This window comes from Sceloporus occidentalis, unplaced genomic scaffold, assembly GCF_023333645.1.
Source record: "Sceloporus occidentalis isolate IW3139 unplaced genomic scaffold, rSceOcc1.0.p SCAF_5, whole genome shotgun sequence".
In the NCBI taxonomy this organism is placed as follows: domain Eukaryota; kingdom Metazoa; phylum Chordata; class Lepidosauria; order Squamata; family Phrynosomatidae; genus Sceloporus; species Sceloporus occidentalis.
This window is the reverse complement of record NW_028316985.1, coordinates 29,111,479-29,131,351: the sequence shown is the minus strand read 5'-3', so window position 1 is coordinate 29,131,351 and position 19,873 is coordinate 29,111,479. Positions and strand designations below refer to the sequence as shown.

The 19,873-nt window shown below is 39.7% G+C and overlaps 1 protein-coding gene across 1 annotated transcript in view; it reads right to left on the bottom strand.

Annotated features, from left to right (window-relative positions):
* LOC149311842 (cryptochrome-1) overlaps window positions 1-19,873 on the bottom strand; it is a 46,903-nt gene that overhangs the window by 25,870 nt on the left and 1,160 nt on the right. The gene's annotated exons all lie outside the window — the stretch shown is intronic.

Below are 19,873 nucleotides of genomic sequence, written 5' to 3'. Positions count from 1 at the left end.
TCAGCCTTTCTGAAATCCAAGGTCTGTGCTTGAATATATTTGCCTTTGCCTTGTCCCACAAGTGTGAATTCTAGAATTTCAGTCTCTTCCCCCTAAAGTACCCACTACTTTGATTCCAGTGAGCAACTTCTCCCTATTGGTTAGAATGTTGATCCCTTTGTTCCTTTCCCTACCATTTGAAATAAGAAATTATCTGCAAGACTGATAAATCAGGAATTTGTTGAAGAACCTATGTTTACCAGAGTTAGGCGCGTTACAGACCGCCCTCAAGTGGCCGTTCTCCCACCGCCGCCATTAGCTGCGGCGGGAAGCCCCAGTGGCCAGACCGCGAGGCTTCTGGCCGCAGCGAAAAAGGAACACCGAAATGGCACTCCTTTTTGGCCCCCGGAAGTGGCGTCGTGAGGTGCGAACTCGTGGCGCGGCCTGGACACACAGCATCCACAACGTAAAAATGGCAGCGCCCATGTGGATGTGTTGGGTACGGGGACAGTTAGCAAGGGGCAACCCTTCCTAACCCTAGCACACCCCTTCCTAACCCTAGGATGCGCGGACCGCGTCCTAAATGGCGGTCTGTAACCCGCCTTAGTCTCTCAGCTGATACCAGGATCACTAAAGTCCCCTATAACTACTAATTCTTGCACTTTTCAAATTTCTGATACATGTTTCTGCAAAGCATCATTCACCACCTCTTCTTGGCTTGTAGTAAATTCCTACTGCAACATTGTATTTCTTTGTTTCTCTATTTATTTTTGCCCAAATGCTCTCAGCAGATCCACACTGATTACTTTCATGGATCTCTGTACAACTCAATTTGTCTTCGCCATATATAGCTACTCCCCCTCCTTTCCTGCCACCCCTTTTCTTTTTGAATAGGTTATACCTTTCACTTGTAATATTCCAACCATGGGAGTCATCCCACCAGGTCTCTGTTATGCATAGAAAGTCCTATTTGCCTTCCTGCACTAGGACTTCAAGCTCATCTTGTTTGTTTTGCAAATTCTGTCCATTAGTGAAAAGATATTCGAAGCTTTGTTTGTTCTCACCTAACAGTTTTTCCTGTGGTTCCAACCCTCTCCATCAGCTTCTCCACATCCTTGTGTTTACAGCTTGTTTTGGATAGATTGAGCTATCACTTCCAAACCCAACTATATTTATAAAATGGAGAATTAAACCATACTGCATGCTTAATTTGATAAATTATGATATTACTTCAGAAGCTCTGGAAAGTGGTGAGTTTTGGAACTGCAGGTTGACCCTGATTTGTAACTAAACACAGATTAAGAACTGTTCTAAATTATATAATTCAAAAGTACTGTGTGAAAAAAATGATTAATGCCTATAGCTGATTTGCTGTGAGAAATTATTTTTAAAATGTATTTTTTTAAAATGGTTTCCAAATACAAATCAAGAAAATAACGGCAGTTCAAGTTAAATAAGGAGTAGCAGAAAGAGATGAAGAGTTAGGAGCAGACACTTCATTTCTTAAGGGCTCTAACAAACATCCCAAAGCTGTAAACAAGAATGACTGAAGTCAGATGATATTATTTATTACCTGTAAGTCTCCAAAATAAAAAACAAATTAAGAAAAAATATAATTAAATCAGCCTTTGTCTTTGTTTACTTGTAGTGAGAAAGAAAGACAAATTCACTGCTACAGTTGAAACAATGGGCCTACAGGAGACCTGACATTCAAGAAGATACTCAAAACAAAGTCCCCTACAACTTTCCATAGTTATCAAAATAGTTTGCCCAAGGATCCCATCTCTTTTAAATTTCTAAGAAATAATCGCAAACCTTTCCCTCTATCTTCTACCCAAAACTTCAAATACCTAGAAAGTGACATGTAGTTGGCTATATTTCAAGCATCCTGCCACACTGGTTGTACATGAGGTCTGATTCAGTGCAGCAATAAACCATGGTGTAAGGAAGATGAGTACCCCACTCCTGCCAACTGATGTGTGAGGGAAGATAGTTTAAAATCTGTCTCTGAGAGACAGTTTTGAGCTGTACCCAAATATGGAAAACTATGGTATATTCCAAACTCTCCTTGAGATTAAAAAGGCAGAAGATGCTAATTTTGGCTGGTCTGGAAGTTTTGTTTTGCTGCACAGCCTTCATTACAAACAGTTTACACAATCTATTAGTTACAGTATTTCACAAATTAAAACTCAGTGGTGAACCAACAATTTCAGAACAACCATGGTATGTGACAAAACTGAAGTTGTGACAATTTCAGAAGCTAACAGAAGACAACAATAGCATTTCATGCAATGACATTCTCCTTCAATCTAGATTCTAGGCGTGATTTCAAGTTTGCTGCTTTGTCTTATCTTTCAATATTTACAAAGAAAACCAAATGCTTTTTGAGGACCCCATTCTACCACACACAAAGACAATATACAAGAACAGAGGATCTTCATCACAAATGTGTTAACATTTACTTGACAAATATTTTTGCCCTTGCCTCCCCTTTACATCTACATGCGAATGTCACCCCCCACTTAAGATTGTATATACATGCGAATGTCACCCCCCACTTAAGATTGTATATGAATAAAACTATTTTATTTTGTGTGCATATTTTCATTCACATATTCATGTATGATCATATTTAAACATTTTATATGAAAATAATATTGTTCAAATTAGAACACCTTTATTTTTGTAAATTCAGTATTTAACTCAACACATGTATACGTTTTACACATAAAAAAAGTTTGGGATGAGTTGGAAGAGGAAAGATCAGGGCCTCCAGGTCTTGCAGCCCCCTGGGGTTCCCATCCAACCCTTTAAGAACCACAGTGTTAACATATATTTCTCTGTTTTGTTTACACAAAGAGTATAAACACTGAATGCAGGGAAAGATATCCCTATAACATATTACTGGTTGTGTGAAGTACTGCTTCCAATCTATCTAGAAAGATTAGACGCATGTAATGGGTAAGCAAATCACCATTTCTCAGCTTCAACTACTTCTCTGGGTCACTGTAAAACTACAGTGTCATTCTCACTTCCTCTGAGAAAAAGGCAGGATAAAAGGCAGGATACAATGTAACAAAAATCTATCCTCAGTACTAATTACTTTGCACAACATCACATGACAAAATGTTATGTTTTACTTATTTCATATAAATTACTTTGTGCACTAAGTCATGATACAGACACATCGTGAACAATATGTAAAAGCAGTACAACGTGTTAGAATCAAGTAAAGCAACTTTTTCAAATTAACAAATTAACTTTTGCAAAACTGACTCGAGTGTCTGACTTGCATCTTAGCCCATCACTAGAAAATTTGTTATCGAGATGATTATTAAATTTCTGAGCAGCTACACCATAATCTTGTTTTACAAGGGCAACTGGTATCATCAGGAAATGGGCACAATTTGTTGACTCTAGTCCAGATTGGGAACAGTCTACTTTCTGGGGATCGCAGAGAACATGCTGCTTCAAGAAAGATGATTAATAATATAAGCATGTAGAGCAGACCCAAGAGGGTTTTAAAAACTCAAATGAGAAGTAGCACATGCTTAATTTAATCAAGGACCCCAACTTCTTCTGTTTTTTGGGGGGGGAGGGTAAGAATAGAGAACCCAATTTAATAGGCTTTTACCATTACTTTTGTGCGAGTACAACTCTTTACCGGTTTCCTTATATGATTTCCACAGGATTGCTTCAATATGAATCAACAGGAATAGTTTCTTAAATAGGTCGTTGCTGTAGCAACCAGCAGGCTGTTTGTGACAGGGAGTAGTCCAATGACCTACTTTAAAGATCATGCTACAACACAGTTTCATAACTAGAATTTCAAGTCTGTCGCTGCAATATTTTGACGAGATCATGGTGCTTTGCCAGCCATTAATAAGTCAGACCTTTGTAGGAAACGGGCAAAAGCATCACTAAACCATTTCCCTCCAAAAAATCAGGATTACAAATAATGATTGCATGAGAGCAGGCCACAAAATAAAAAAGCCTTTCAACTTAGCATACCATCACTCTCCCAAGCACATGTGATCAGAAACAACTTTAAAAAAGCAACATTTATTGTTTAATTGTGAGAAATGTAACCCTAGCTATCAAAAGTATACCCTGACTGTAGACCAGGGCTGGGGAGTAGTGGTGATTTTGGGGTTATTCCTTCTCCTACTCCAGAGTAAGATTTGTTTCTTAATGTTACTCCTATTCCTGTAAAAACCTCTTACTCCTTTACGCCTTGCTCCTACTCCCCAGCCCTGGGAAAAAGTCCTGGTTGCTTTGCAAGGCTGGTGTGTGTGTGTGTGTGTGTGTATGCCTCCCAGTCCCTTTGCCAGTGCATAACAAATATCCTTATTTCTACTCCTGTAAAAACTTCTTACTCCTTTATGCCTTACTCCTTCTCCCCAGCCCTACTGTAGACTAAACCAAATTTGCAAGCACATGTCCACCCTGAATCCAAGTGCTATCAAACATAGAATTAAGACTTTCAAGCATGAAAGTTACAGATTTTTTTCTTAGAAGCTGACTTAAGCCTGGTTGCACATGATTTAAGCATCAGTCTTCAAAATCAACACATAAAAGGAATTCATTTAAACAACAAAAAGTGTTTATGTAGGGCAGGGGGAGCTTGGCCTTCAGGGTTTGTAGGCTAATTTCCCAATTATATTTCTCCTCAAATATATGGTTTTCTACTCACGAACTGAAGAAAACCTATTTTATTTGTGTAAAAGTAAAGGTTTCCCTTGACATGAATGTCTACTCATAAGCAAGGGTCGGTGCTCATCTCCGTTACTAAGCCGAAGAGTCAGCACTCTCTGAAGACAACCCTGGTGGTCATGTGGCCAGTATGCTGCAGTGAACGCTGTTAGCCTCCCAACAAAGTGGTAACTATCTATTTGCACTTTTACATGCTTTCAAATTTCTAGGTCGACAGAAGCAGCAACTAGTGATGGGAGCTCACCCAATCATGCAGCACTTGGGCCTCAAACTGCAAACCTTCCAACCTTATGATAGTTAGAATTGGCGTCTTAACCACTAAGCCACCAAGTCCTACATTTAAGTCATGTACTATCCAAAGTGTAGGTCCTATTCACACAATCACTTTGATGATGAGTGATGAATACTCATTTGTGCATTATCTAAATAGTTTTCCCTAAACTGGCATCGATATTTCAAAAATACTGAACTTTTTGTTCCATCCTCAACTGCACTTCGGGAAATTCTGTACTACACATTCCAAAACAATTCATACATTTTAATTATACTACAGAATATAGTTGAACAAGTGTTGTGGACATTTAGGGAATAATTTGTGACAAAGAATGACAAGCACTAAGACAAGACCCATTACTGAACCCTGGATGGATAAATGTATCATTTTAAAAAACATCAGATTCAATTTTAATTTGAGTAAAATACTTGTATTTAAAATTATAGTGTCTACTAAAATACTGTGGTATAAAATTACATCAGAAAAAATACGAATTTACACAGAGAAATCTAAATCATGATCTCTTAAATCATATCTATTAACACGCAAGCTCAACTAAGGCTACATCCACACTGGAGAAATAACCCAGTTTGGCACCGCTTTGTCTGGCTCACGGCTATGGAATTCTGGGAGTTGGCGTTTGTTGTGGACCCAGAATGGAATGGAGCTCTGCTCTACGCCCCACAACAAACTCCAACTCCCAGAATTCCATAGCCTTGAGCCAGACAAAGTAGTGCCAGACCAGGTTATTTCTCCAGTGTGGATGTAGCCTAAGTTAAATAACTGGTGTGCATTTCTTACCCTGAGGGACAGTATCTACTGTTGACTGGGGATGCATGAATGCACAACAAGCTCAAATTGATAAGAAAAGGAAGTTCACATCACCTTTCCTAACCAATGAAGATCTAGAGACAGAGAAGGGAGGTGACAATATGAACAACCCTACAACTTGAGACTGATGTTTCTCTACCTTAACAATTTTATCTCAGTAATGAGATCAGTGAAGACTGCTAAAGCTTTCAAATCTCTCTCCCTCACATTGGATCAAGATTTACAGTAAAAGTACTAAAACAACATTTTCCTTCCAGCCAAAGACCTAGCTGATATGCTGGAGCAATGGGATATTACGGGGAGTGCTTAGAGGGCCCATATACACATAAACTGTGAGTCCTTAAATTAGCCTCTTTTTCTTTATTGAAGAATAAATCGGGGGCAAAATGTGTGACTTTGTGTCCTGTGATTTTGGGTATGATAGTTTTAATAATGTGCAAACTGTGTATTAAATATGCTCTGAAGTCCTAGAAAAACACTGTTCTGCACAGTACAGAGTGTTCTATCAAGTATGTATACCTTAGTGCCAGGTAAACACACTAAATAAGGGGGAAAACAGGCCAGCAGTAAGAACCGGCTTCATGGCAGCATGGGGAAGCATAGGTTTCCGACACTGCACGCCCCTAGGCTGCCATGAAGCTGTACGGCTTACTGTACATGTGGCGGCTTCACAGCATTTCTGCGGTGCAGCATTTACATACGCTGCACTGCAAAAATGTTGAAAAACCGCTGCCACTGTGGCAAAGCTGGCTTTGTCCTGGCTCAAAAAGGAGCGGCTTTCTGCCACTTCTTTTTGAGCTGGGAAAACGCCAGATTGGGGCCATCAAAGGGGCAGCGAGAAGCCACTCCTTCGGGGCCATCTGTTTTGCCCCTAAGATCACTTTTATATACACAGAATGGGGTGATCAGAACCTTGATTCCAAAACTGATCTCTACTAAGCATATATAAATTTTGTAGTCATGTTTGCTGAATTATCAAATTATCTGGGAACCATATCTCAGGAGTTACAACTTCACATATAGATCTGCTTGTTTTTTTTTTTAAACCTACTGAATGTTATACAAAAATGAGAAATATAAGAATTTACAAATATATCCCAGCACAATAAAAATCCAACACAAGGAACAATGCTACCTAGTACACAATAAAATCCAGCAAAAGGAAGAGAAGCTGGATAAGACCATTAAATTACAAGTCTATCCTTTTGCAGGTTCATATCCATCCTAAGAAGTCAGCACCATATTACATTAGAGGACATCTCTGCAAAACCTGAAGTGATTTGATGGTAGTCCAGTTGATATATTATTTACATGTGCATTCAAAATCAAACATGGGCCTATCAACCTGTCTCTTTTTTTCTAATTCTTAGCTACCCTCAGTTGATGTGTAAACTTTTAACAAAGTGCCTTAACCATACATGATCCTGTCATTCCCCCACAACAGAATTCTTTTATGTTCTTCCAATGCTTGGCTACCTTAATACATGCAGACATGGGCATCATAATGAGATCCTTATGTAATAAATGCTTGTTTCTCCCAGCTAATATTTATAAGAGCTGCATAAGATTTTTTTTCCCTGGATGACCCATTATTACAGTGAAGGAATATCAACTACTCAGTTTTTAAAATGTGAGGGTGAAAGGAACATTCAAGCCACATATAAATGAGTAAATCATAATGTTCACATCCTGTTAATATAGGATGGCCAACAACTTACCATACTTAAGACTCTGATTGCCATCAGTGTAGTATTTTAAGCAGACTCTTTATACAGAGACAGACCTGAGGCAGGAATGTGTGATTCTCTCCCAAGCCAAGTCCACTATGTTACAGATAAGATTTGTTTCTCTTCAGCACCGTTGCTTGCCTATGTTGTTGTTGTTGTTGTTGTCTGCCTTCAAGTCATTTCCGATTTAGGAAGGGCATATCTGCTACACTTAATCCCCCTACATCACTGCCTTTTCCTTGTGGAAAGAGGCCTCTCAATGTAATCCTGATGTGGTCATTGATGAGGCCACATAGGAGCAGTGAAGAGCTGAAAGTTGAGCACCTGAGTCCCTGTAAGGCACAACGTCCTTGCCACCAATTAACAACATGTGCTTTCTGTGCTTAGGAATCATGCCAGGGTCAAGAACAACAGCTGGGCCAGCCCAAGTTGCACTCGAGTTGAACGCGACCACTATCTGGATCAACATTGGCTTCTGTTTACAATGGATCTTAAGATGGCCCAGTTGCCCACAGGAAAAGCATTTCATGGCACCCTTGTCTTTTGGTTGGCCCTGGTGGTTAGAAGATGGTTGCTGATCAGGTCGAGGTTGTTGTGCTGGCTTAGGATCGTTGTTTTTGTGCACCTGGAAGCGAGAGTTGTCTCTGTGTGCAAAGTGATGCTCTGGCCTGGATGTACAGGGACTTCCTGCATTTGGTAGTGCAGGGCTGCTCTCCACTGGTCTTATAACAGGCTCCCTTCCTGCTCTTCTTTTGTTGGCAGGCCAAGGCCTTTCTATTTAAACAGGCCTTCAGTTTTTAACTACAGTGGTACCCCGGGATACGAATTGACCGCGTTACGAAATTTCCGGGGTACGAAAAAGTTAGATTTAAAAAAACTGTTCCGGGTAACGAAAGATTTTTCGGGTTATGAAAATCATTTCGGCGCGTTTCGGCGCGAAATTCAAATCGGAAGCGCGGCTAGCGGCTTTCCAGCACCTTTTCGGGTTGCGAAATGTATCGGGTTACGAACGGCGCCGCGGAACGAATTAAATTCGTAACCCGAGGTAGCACTGTATTTTAAGTGGTTTGTATGTAATGCTTTTTTAACCTTTGTATTTCAGACTGTTTTAGTTTTATTGTTATAATGTAGGGAGTGAGACACTTTGGATCTCTTATTGGAGAAAAGAAGCATATAAATAAAACAGAGAGGGGCAAGACTTTATTGAAGTTTTTAAAAAAGTATTAACCAAATTGTAAATATCAGTATTATGAAAGTGCAGTAGCAGAAAACCTGAATAATAGCAGCATTTGATTCCTGACATCCATACTTATTTAGAAACTGAGGTCCCATACAGACAGGCCAAAATAAAGCTGTTTCAGGTCAGATTGGAAGGAAGCTGCACCAAAGCCACACTCCAGTTCTTAGGACTGGAGTGTGGCTTTGGTGTGGCTTTCAGACTCTTAGGATACATGCATCATTTAAACAGCATACCTCCAATGTGACCCAAAGCAGCTTTATTTTGGCCTGTCTGTATGGGGCCTGAGTCTTCATATCTAATTATTTTTACCAGCTGTTTTAACAGGAATGATTGTGAACAGCCAGTCCCTTATGAAGCACTGGATTGTAAAGAGACCTCTCAGTAAACAATATCAGATCTGGTAACCCTCTTCTTTCTCTGTTTCACCAAAGGAAGCATGGCTTGTAGACAAGAATTTTCAACTGTAATGCCTAAACTCTGGAACAATCGCCTTCCTGGGTTAAACAAGAGTACTCTTTAACTTCTTTTAAATAGATTCTTAGCACTATTTTATTCCAAATTGCATTTTTGTCTAAGTGGTCTGCTACTGCAGATAGTTTTCATGATGCTGCTTTCATGGATGTTTTTTGTTTACTTTGCAATGTCTGGAGTAATGTATGTGTTTGTAAGCCTCCAGAAGTTAAGATTTTGTCACAGAAAGGTGAGATGCAAATGACCTAATTTGACCTACTCACCAAATAATGAGATATCAGTACATACTGATTACAACCTTATCTGGACAGAGGCAGCCTACTGCTCTTTGGCTAAGCTACAACTTGTTCACTATTTTGTAACCACACATTTCATTCATTACAATGGGGTAATGAATATCTGGGGGTTACCTTTGTAAGCTTCAGATGGTCCTAAGTATAATGATTCTTTCACAGTAACTAAAAGACTCAATCACATTACACAATGCTTTGTGTCATTAACTGCCTTATAGTATGTTTTCAAGCCGAGGTCCAGTATTTTTAACAGGTATGTGTTCAGGAATTCTTTAATATTAACCCTATATTCTCAAATGAAACCTATTAACTGATATGGATTATGTAAGTGGAGAATGACCTAACAAAATGTTCCTTGTTTTATGATTATCTATATCCGCATCAGCAAATTTGATTATTTCATGCAAAATGCTGTGTGGCTGTTCTCCCACAGCCAAAATCTAAAAATCCTCTTTTAGCACGACTCCATTTCTTCCTGCAGGGTTCCTGGCCATTGATTCCTTGTTCAGTTGTATATCCCACACTTTTTAACATATATACAAAACGGAAAGGACAAGTTGTCCGGAGTTTATGAGTCTTGGGCTACCAGTATGCTGAAGACATTCAGTTCTAGTTCTCCTTTCCACATAAATCCCATGAAGCTGCTTCAGATCTAAGCCAGTATCTGTCTTTTTAAAAGATTGGATGCGAGTCAATAAACTGAAACTTAATCCAAAGAAGGGAGAAGTGTTTTTTGTCTGCTGAAAGGCAAACCAGGGTATAGGGACTCAACCTGTGTTGGATGGCACAAGTTTGTAGTCTGAGTGCAGTCCTGCACTCCAATGTAAATGATGCTGCTTAGGGTTCTGCAGTGGCCAGAGTGTTTTCACACACTTCAAGTTCGTGTGACAATGGCACACTTTCCTGGAGATGACCGATCTGGCCATGGTGTCACAGCTTAGTTACAGCCTGTTTGGATTACTGCAACACATTCTACATAGTGCTTGACTTTTCAAAGTGCTCAGAAACTTCAGTTGTCCCAAAAGGGATATAGGCAGATCAGAGTTAGTTATAGAAAACATATGACTGTATTTCTACAAGACCTCCAACTACTACTCATCTGTAGGCTCAGTTTGAAGTGCTGATTATTACCTGCATTGTCCTTTATGGCTTGGGTCCAGATTGTCTGAAGGACCATATCCACCCATACATGAATGCCTGAGTTTCAGTTCTTGAAGAGTAGGTTTCTTTCAGACCTGCTACATCTACAGGCACCTCTGGTGGGAACATGGGAGATGGGCTTCTTCATGGCTGCTCCCAGGCTCTGAAACTCCCTTCCAAGGGAGGGCTGGCTGACAACATCCTTGTCGTCCTTCGACAGACAGCAGATGAAGATGTTTTCATTCCGATAGGTGTTTGGGAACTGACTGTTTATAAGGAAAGGGCTTTTAATGATATGCTGTGTTCTTTGAGGCCTTGCCTTTTTATTAGTATGTTTCTAATTTTTTTTGTAACTCTGCAACTAATCAAATTTTAACAATAACTTTTTTGTATATTTTTATCAATATGTGGTTTTTTTTGTACAGTATTGCCTTTAGTTTCTGTAAGTCACCTTGAATACAAGTTGTGGGGAATGAGCAGGATATAAATAAAATTAAATTATAATATAGACTTATTGTATACTTTAATCTAGGACATGGGTTTTTTAGATAGCTCTTGATCAGTTTGTTTCTGCCCACCATTACAGAAAGAGCATCAACTCACAGATATTTTGGGACTGAAGAGCTGATGAGGCGCCTTGTGCCACCAACTAAGAGACTAAAGGCCACTGAGAGCTGCATTTTTCAGCCTCTTAAGAAGAACATCATAGCAAGGAATAAAGTAATCTGAGCCCATTCATTGGTCAGTGAAAGTATAAATGATGTAATGCATGCTTGCTTCCTCCTCTTGCAGTTTTATTTTTTATATACAGTGGACCCTTGTTATACGCTGAGGTTTGGTTCCAAGATCTCCCGTGTATAACAAAATCCGTGTATGCTCAAGTCCCATTACATATAATGACAAAGCAAGATGGTGTCCCTTATAAAAATGGAAAATCAAGGTAAATTTACTTTTTTGGAACATTTTCAAACCGTGTATGCTTAAATCCGTGTATAAAAAATCCGTGTATAAGAAGGGCTGACTGTATATTGTATGTGTAACATTGTGAGCTTGTGAGTGAATTTCCTATATTTAGTGTCTACCCAGTACAATTTAAGAGAAGGGTTTATAGCTGTTCAAAAACAACCCAACAAAACAACAACCACAAAAACAAAAAACCACACAGTCACAAACCAAATAGCATAGAAGAACATAGGAGAAAAGAAGTTGGTTGATATTTGGTACAGAATTTACTACACAGAATCATAGAGTTGGAAGAGACCCCAAGGACCACCCAGTTCAACCCTCTGCCATGCAGGAATCCACAATCCAAGCACCCCCAACAGATGGCCATCCAGCCCCTGTTTGAAAATCTCCAAAGGAGACTCTACCACATTCTGTGTTTCCACAGCTGAACAGCTCTTACTGTCAGGAAGTTCTTCCTAATGTTGAGGTGGAACATCTTCTCCTGTAGTATGCATCCATTGCTCCATGTCCTAGTCTTTGGAGCACGAGATAACAAGCTTGCTCCATCGTCAACATGACATCCTTTCAAATATTTAAAGAGGGCTATTCAATCACCTCTTAACCTTCTCATTTCCAGGCTAAACATACCCAGCTCCCTAAGCTGCTCCTCATAGGTTATGGTTTCCAGACCCTTCACTATTTTGGTGGCCCTCCTCTGGAGACACTCCAGTTTGTCAACATCCTTTTTGAATTGTGGTGCCCAGAACTGGACATTATTCCAGGTGAGGCATGATCAATGCAGAACAGAGAGGCACTATTACTTCACTTAATCTAGACACTATACTTCTATTGATGAAGCACAAAATCATATTGGCCTTTTTAGCTGCCATATCACACTACTGACTCATGTTCAACTTGTAGTCTACTAGGACGCCTAGATCCCTTTCAAAGAGTATCTCTGAACACAAATTTATGCCACAGATTTAAAATATGAATTAAAAGGAAGCTCACAAGCAACCTAATTTTGGGAGACTTCAAGGCAGACATTTTTTGCTTGTTGCAATTGTTGGGCAAATGGGAGTTGTATACCTTTGCTGCTCTACCAGTGGATCCAGACGTGCCTTCTATTCACCACTGCCATAAAGCCCTTTAATAAAGTGTGTTAAGATTATTTGATCATCTCAATCCGTCTATCCATACCCTAACCTTCTCCACAAATGTGTTGCTTTCTGTAACCTTGCAAAAAAAAAATGAAGCAAAGTGAACACTAAGGAGATGACTTTCAGGAAGGATTCAAAATGGCTTTTTCAAATCCCTGTCTAGCACTCCCTTCGTAGTCTTTTAAGCCCCAGATGAATGTCTTTTTATTCACAGAGGTCTTTTAAATAAACTTTAAGTAAAATTGTTTCAGTGTTTGTTTTGATCTGAGCAGCTAACTACTTTGTCTTTGCTAGAAGGAATGTTATTCTGTCTTTATTGCTTACTGTTTTGAATTATTTTAAATTATTTTTTAACATGGTATTGGTCTTACCTTTTCCACCATAGGCTACTCAGAGTATAATGATGGACATCCACATACATTTAATAAAGAATGCTGAAAATAATATTTTTCAAAGATTAGAATATGAGTGAAAGTCACATAAATATATGTTTATTGCATGGCTCATTACCATGTGCATGAGCCCCATTCATTTAAATGGGGCTCAAGCATAGGCGGAATTCCCTTTACACAAGGGGGGATGTTCGGAACAGATCCCTCGCATAAAGGAAGGGTAGACTGTACTTGATATTGCTACTGCTAGTTGACTAGGTTTTCTCAACAAGATTTGTTCAGAGGAGGTTTGTCATTGCCTTCCTGAGTCTGAGAGTATGTGACTTGCCCAAGGGCCAGTGGGTTTTATTGCTGACCTGGGAATCGAACTATGGGCTTAAGAGTAGTAGTCCAACACTCAAACCACCACACTACGTGGCTTACCACCACAAAACTATATCTTATCTCAGAAAGATGGCTGGATGCTGCAATGAGAGTGATCTTGAAGTTACAATAGCAAAGCAGATGTCAGGACTAACAAAACTGAAGCACATGAAGAAACAGCACAATACTTAGAGGTAGGTGCAGAGTATAAGGTGGACGATATTGGACAACAGTGGGTAAACACAGTAGTCGGTTCCAAAATTGATTTTGAAACCCCCAATACAGTGCTGCGATGTATGGGAGATGGATATCTGAACCATGGTGGAGACAAGGACATACTGTATATACTCATGTATAAGTCTAAAAATTTTAGTCAAAAAATTGACCCTAAAAAACTAGGTCAACTTATCCATGGGTCAATGTAAATACTATACTTTAACTCTTATTTAAAAAGGGAACCATCCCCTGGTGAAAGGCAAGAACGCAATCTGTTCTGGAAGCAATGACCTCCCTCTACTTTCTCTTCATACAGCCTTTTCTGTTAGCCAAAATAGTTATGCCTGCCAAATTTTCTAAGTTCTTTGACATGGTTTTCCTTTGCTTCATCATTTAGATCTTGTGTTGCATGTCCTTAAATTTTACCCTCGACTTATCCAAGGGTCATGGCAAAATCCATAATTTTGCCCCCTGAACCTGCCCTTGACTTATACATGAGGTCGAGTTATAGTCAGATATTTATATGGTATTTCAACACTCATGGTGCCAAGGAGAAAACAAATGGGTGATTAGATGGCTATGCTCCAGACATTTGTGATAATGATGGTATCTGTCTCTGTACAAAAGGGAGTAAGACAGATAGGATCTTAGAGGCTCCGCCCATTCAGGTTCATAGTGCTACTGATCATAGTATAATACTGAGATATAGGGGATGTCCTGTCTATAGTGATCTCTGCAAGAGAGATGAAAACTCACACAGGAGTCCTTCCAACAGAAAGAAGATTAGTGGGATGTCTGAAAGGACACATTAGTAAAAAGAAACCCAAGCCAGATGAAGCATATTAAACATAGAGGCCTGTTACAGACAGCCAAAATAAAGCTTCTTCGAGTCACAGTGGAGGTATGGTATTTCAATGATGCATACGTCCTAAGAGTCCAGAAACCACACCAAAGCCACGCTCCAGTCCTTAGGGCTGGAGCGTGGCTTTGGTGCGACTTCTGGACTCTTAGGACGCATGCATCATTGAAACACCATACCTCCACTGTGACTCGAAGAAGCTTTATTTTGGCTGTCTGTAACAGGCCTAAGATCTGAGGAATGCTGCAGGCTGGTGGTCTATCTTCATTCTTTACTGCAAGGTTCTCAGTGCCAAGGTTTCCTACGGTCAGCATAGAAGCAGCTATCACCAGAGGAGTTTCTGATACAGGCATGTCATGGCACTTCTTATCCTTTGGCATTTACCTTTATATTTCTTCTTTGTATTATTTTCTTTGAAATATTAAGTATGAGTTCCCTTTTTTCAACATGAAGATGGTACAATAGGAGAAAGATTATCCTGGAGTCAGAGCTAGGTGTAGAGTTCCATGTCAAGGAAGCCACAAGCACTACAGGGACAGAAGATATACTCTCCTGTGGGGCTGCAACTAGGGCAGAGATGGAAAAGGTCAATGCCACTAATTAAGTTATCAGTAGCAACGAGATACCAATAATGAGATCACTGGCAATCAAGTGGATTCTTGGACTACTTGTGCTGAAGAAGTAATTCTTGTAGTCCAGTTTGTTCTGGGCTGCATGATCAGCATCTTGGAGGGATACCTCCCAGCAATGAAGATACAGATGAGAAGTATAATCCTTCAGACCCTCAGAATAAAGCTATAGGAGATCTAACAAGCTCAATTATGTTTCTTTCCCAACAATATACACAAAAGGAATGTCCACTACAGGGAAATACAGTTGTCCCTCCTCATTCTGTATATACTGTATATACTCATGAATATACTCATTGTATACTGTATATACTCATACAGTATAGAAATTGTAGTGAGAAAAACTGACCCCAAAAACCTAGGTCGACTTATCCATGGGTCAAAGTAAGTACTGAACTTTAAGTCTTATTTAAAAAAAGAACCATCCCCTGGAAGAACTGACCCCCCTCTATTCTCTCATCCATCCAGCTTTTAGTATGAGCACACAGAGTTATACTTGCTGAATTTTTTTAAAGTTCTTTGGCATTGTTTTCCTTAGCTTCATCTTTCAGATCCTTTGCTATATGCCCCTACATTTTACCCTCAGGTTATCCTTGGGTCATATCAAAATCCATAATTTTGGCCCCCAAACTTTCCCTCGACTTATACATGAAGCCAACTTATAGTCGAGTATATACAGTATATGTCCGCCTGATTTTCAGGTATCCTCTGCACTGAGCCTCACTCTATTCAGTAAGTTCCCCAAATATCTGTGTAGCATTGAGGGCTGGAAGGACTATGTGAGGGAGAGGAAGCCAACTTCCACCACCCCAGCTCTACCCCTATTTCCCCCTATTTCTCCAGCTTTACCCCTATTTTCCCACAAACTATAAGTTGAGAAATTTATGCCCCAAAATTTACCCTAAAATCAGGGGTTGATTTGTATATGGGTTGAGTTGGACTGGAGGGCAGTTAACAACAACAACAAACTGTAACCTTGCTCATAAAGCTCCTTTAAAAAGCAGCCCTGATGCCCTACTCTCCATGCCTCAGTAGTGATTGGTGAAAGAGATGTGAGGCACGAGTGTGCATGTGTGTGGTGATTCCCTTCTCAATCCCATCTCCAGACCTTTCCTTCTCCTCCTCACATTTCCCCTCGATTTGCAGTCCAATCTCCAAAACTTTCTTTCTCCTCCTCCTTGCATTTCCCCATTTTCCCTTCATCTTCAAGCCAATTTTAAAACCTTTGCTTCTCCTCCTTTTCCTCCACCTTGCATTTCTCTATTTAAGGTCATGTCATTAAGGTTCTGATCTAATATTTTATCCAATGGCACTGCAATGGGTTTCCCAAAGTCAAAATATGACTACTACCATCAGGTAAGTCTAACATCTAGATTGGATAACAAATGGGGACAGTTATAACTGTCATTTACTAAGATGGTATGATTTTTAATGAATGCACTCATACCCGCTGTCAGGTTTGTTTTGGTAAATGTCTTCCCATTTTGGTTGTATGAAAAGATAGATTTTTTTAAACTGGAGTAAAAACTCTACAGAAAAGCAACTCTGAGAGTCAAGAAAGCTATGTTGATCTCCAGCATTACTTTTATCAGGATAAAACAAAGTAGTGCTGAACAATAAAGCCTGATTGTTATTTTGTGACTTTTTGTTGATTCTAATGCCCAACTATAAATTTTAGGAGAGAGATACTGATAACTCTTAGGAACTCTTAGCAGGGATGAAGGATCATTGCTGACAAATCAAAATAGCTTGAAACTATAACATTAAAAATGTAATGCATTTCAAGGCTATGGATTTCACATGAATAATACTGCTCTTGAAAATTTAATTGCCAATCTCTGACCTGTTGAATCCTTTATGCAATCAATTGACCAGCATTTTAGTACTACAGAAACAAAAAGCCAAAGTACTTCATGATAACCTTCATCTACTCGTTCTAACAATTTAAAACTATAATATAAGGATAAAAGCATATAAAAGCTTATAAAGCACTACTGAGATCATAAAAATTAAGATAACCCAATAATGCAGAGCATTCAAGCTTACTCACGTTCAACGTACAGAGACTGCTCTAATTCCCAGGGCTCAAAATCAGTGTCATCTTATTCCTGGGATACAGGCTCTTTTCCAACCACATAAACTTTTTCCTAATGGCCTCTGGGCCCTGCTTCACCCGGTCCATACACATTCTTAGAAAAGGGAAGAAAAAGAGTGGAGTGTTTGCTTTCCAGTACACTTATAAACGGTCTTTAATAAGGGAGAAAGAACAGGAAATGTCAAGACGCCCCGTTTTTAGAAAGAAAATTGGTGATACTCGCAGACCTATCCTGCAACCCCTCCCCATCTACAGCCATCTAGGCATCAACCATCCCACTCCTTCCACAACACCATAGCAACACATATGTTCACACTTTCCATGAAAACACCCAAGTAAAATATGCACACACAATCTGACAATACCCTCCCCCCCAGAATTTCACCCTTCTTTCCTGAGTCCTTTTCAAGCGTATTAGGCAATGGTAAGTGCATATTTCAAATATGTGGTTTCGTAGTCGGGGCTCACACAAACCTATGCCTTCCACTCCTTTCTATAGGAAAAATTATGTGCAGTATTTTGCAACCAGCCAGACAGCCACAGCAGTCTTCTTTAGTACTTCCCAGAGCTGCTGCTCAAATTTTGAAGGCTGTCAATGGCCACTAAAAGGATTGGGAACCCCAATGTAATGTCAAGAAGAGTTGCATGTTACCGGTAACCACTTTACATATTGCTGAGGAATCCAGTCTCTCTTTCTAGTAAATCAAAAAATTTCATTTTAATAACTCCCTCAAAAATTATAGCTAGACACTGAAAACAAAATGTAAAGAAGCCTTAAAACAAAAATCTGCCACAGACTGAAATTAGAAAGGATCTCCTGCCTCTTGTGTTCTGAGCCTCTTCTTTTTTTATCCTTTGGCAAGTTAAGAAAGTGCAGTCAAAAGCAAAGTTATACAATGATAAGCTTGAGTCAACTTTAAAGCTTTAATATCATGAACACTGTAACAAGTGCTCAAGGAATAGGGCCAAGAGAAAGGAGGGCAGTGATGCCATGTGACAAGTCTGACTAGCAATTATACATGGCATGTCAGTAGGACAACTATAGATAAAACTCATTCAAGAGCTTAACGTGCATTTCCCACACATCTCATTGCAACAGGCCCAACATGTGTGTCATTTTAAGCATCCTTACTTGCATTTCCTTGCATTCATGACCTAGTGCTACTATATTTTCTCCAAGATTCTTTCACTGCATCCTCTTTATTCCTTCAAAGTTTTTAAATCTTAAATAGGTTTAACAGGTTTCACATTAATGACAACATTTCTTTATGAGCTTAAATCCAGACACCAAAGGGCCCCAGCAGAAAGATTTTCTAGCTATCATGACTAGGAAACTGCTACTGAACATACATGAGAATGCACAGTTCATGCTAAGCAAATCAGAAGACAGGTCTGCTCCTGCTGAACTGGGAGCCAGGCATTCTTGAAGAAATTAATAATCTCTTAAGTATGTTAAACACTATAAAGATCACTTCAATTGCCTAAAAGCTGCATTGAGGCCACTCACCTATCTACCCCAATACTGTCTGTACTGATTAGCTCTCTAAGGTCCAGAACACATTGCAGAAATAACCCAGTTTGAGACCACTTTAACTGCCCTGGCTAAGTGCTAGGGAATCCTGGGAATTGTAGTTTTCTGAGACATTTAGCTTCCTCTGTCTGAGAGCTCTGGTGCCACAATAAACTATAATTCCCGGGATTCCATAGCACTTAGCCAGGGCAGTGAAATCGGTCTCAAACTCAAAAATGTCTGCAGTGTGCTTTGGACCTAAGATTTCAGGCAGGAATTTGCCAATCCTGGAACTGGAGGGAATAAAACGTGGGGCTTTATGTACATCAAGCAAGGACTTTTTAAAACTAGGCTCCAACCCTCCACTTGGATACCAGCTCCCAACTTTACAGAAGTCTACGATTCTTCACTCAGCAACATAAATCATTCTTATAGTTTACACTGCCCAAGTGTTCAGTATTCATTTGGTAATAAATAAAACCAGATCCAGACAGGAAACTCCCAAACTTCATTCTATGAGCAGCTTCTAGCAAGTGCCTTTCGCTCAGACATTGGAAAATGAGTTTGGTGCTGATTCTGAAGCATCCAAGCGAAGTGAGCTCTTGCTGATTTTTGTACAGCAACAGAAGGCATTGTGACTCTAATGCTTCTGTGCTGCGCATCAGGAGGAGGCTGGAAAGGGTCCAACTGAGAACAAGCCATAGCAAGAAAAAGGGGATGGGTCAGCAGCATGACCTTATATATAACCAGCTGATGACTAAGTGTCTCTGGCACAGCGAGGGGAGTGGCCTGAAACAAAGATCTCATCCTTGAAGTCCCTCCGTCTCAACGAAGATCCAGAAACCCTTGGGACCTGTGGCTAATATTGCTTGCCCAAATGCACTCAGGGACGACTGATTCTACATCCACACTGCAGAAATAATCCGATTTGACACTTTTAAATGCCATGTCTCAATGCTATGAAATTCTGGGAGGCTAACTGAAAGAAAGAAATTGGCAGCATGAGCTTTCGTAGATTACAGTCTACTTCCTCAGA